The sequence below is a fragment of the Condylura cristata genome, unplaced genomic scaffold (genome assembly GCF_000260355.1).
Source record: "Condylura cristata isolate star-nosed mole 26May11 unplaced genomic scaffold, ConCri1.0 scaffold00015, whole genome shotgun sequence".
Classification (NCBI taxonomy): domain Eukaryota; kingdom Metazoa; phylum Chordata; class Mammalia; order Eulipotyphla; family Talpidae; genus Condylura; species Condylura cristata.
In genome coordinates, this window is record NW_004567116.1 from 9132616 (window position 1) to 9133951 (window position 1336).

General features: G+C 61.1%; 1 protein-coding gene across 1 annotated transcript in view; it reads left to right on the forward strand.

Annotated features, from left to right (window-relative positions):
* The first annotated feature begins 354 nt into the window (after positions 1-354).
* PHF21A (PHD finger protein 21A) overlaps positions 355-1336 on the forward strand; it is a 165794-nt gene continuing 164812 nt past the window's right edge. The window contains exon 1 of the mRNA XM_004682877.2: positions 355-597. The gene's annotated coding sequence lies outside the window, so the exon portion shown is untranslated. The remainder of the gene's footprint in view (positions 598-1336) is intronic.

Here is a 1336-nt window from a genome sequence, read left to right on the forward strand (position 1 = left end):
GCCGCGCGGCGGGCTCCCGCGCGGGCGAGTGTGTCTGGGCCTGGGCGGAGGGATCCCCGGGCTGAGGCGGCGGAGGTGCTGCGGCCCGGGGCCGGGTGGTGAATGGGCTGGTGGTGCTCGCTGCTGCTGCTTGAGAGGAGGAGGAGGAGGATGAAGAGTTGGGCTTGTTTGTCTCCCACAGTTTCTCTCCTGCTGCTCTGATTTCCCCCCCCCATTCCGGCCCGGGGCCTGTGTGTGTCTCTCCTGGAGGAGGAGGAGGATCCAGTTCCTCCCCCCACCCCTCCTCCCCACCCCCCCTTGCCTGGGGAAGAGGAGGAAAGAAACAGCCCAGAGAGAGAGAGAGTGAGTGAGTGAGTGAGAGAGAGGGAGAGGAGAGGAGGAGGAGGAGGAGGGAGAAGGGAACAACCTACCATCTTAACACACTAATATCTAAAAAGTGCGAGAGGCCCAGAGCAGCAGCAGAAGCAGCAGCAGCAGCTCCAGCTTCTTCCCTCCCTCCCCATGAAGAAGAGTTCCCTCCTCCTCCTCCTCCTGCTTCTCCTGCTCAGAGTTCCTGCCTCCAGCTGCCAGGGGGGACAGCCAGCCAGCAGCAGGAGGGTGCAGTATCCCAGCTTTTCCGTTCTCTCTTCTCACTCTCCTCTCTCTCTTTTTTTTCTGGAGTAGCTCTATTTCCCCTCCCTCCCCCTTCCCTCTCTCCCCCTCTCCTCTCTCTGTCTTGTCTCTGGTGTTTGTCTCTGGGAGGAACTGGGGCTGCCTGCTTGGAGTTTGTTGTGGGGGGGAGGTAGGGGGAGGGGAGGGGTGTGTGGGAGGGAGGAGGGAAAGGGGGGTGTTCTTGTCAGGACCCCTCAGTCAACTTGAGATTTGAGCAATAACTTCCCCTTCGGGGCGCCCCCCTGCGTGCCCTTCCTCTGCCTCCCCCCCTAAAAAAAAGACAATGGAAAAACCTTGTCTCCCCCCTTCCTCCCCTCTGCCCTCCACCCCTCCCCACGATAAATTGGAAGTAAGTTTATGAGCAGCCTCGGGAGCCTGGACGCTGAGTGCAGGGCCGGAGCGGGTGACAGAGGCGGCGCGCCGGGGGTGGCGGGGAGGGGGCGTCACATTGTCCCGGCGGGGGGCCGGGGAGGGGGCCATCGGGGGGGGGGGGGGGCGCGGAGCCACGTCCGCCCCCTTGGGCTCCCCCTCGGCCCCGGGTGCGTCGCCTCGGCTCTTTCACCCCCCTCCCCCCGGGATGCTGTCGGGGGGAAGTTTTTATTATGATTATTTATTAATTTTTTTTTTTTTGGAAAACCATCTTGTTTGGTGACTGAGGGATCTAGCTAAAAAAAAAAAAAAAAAA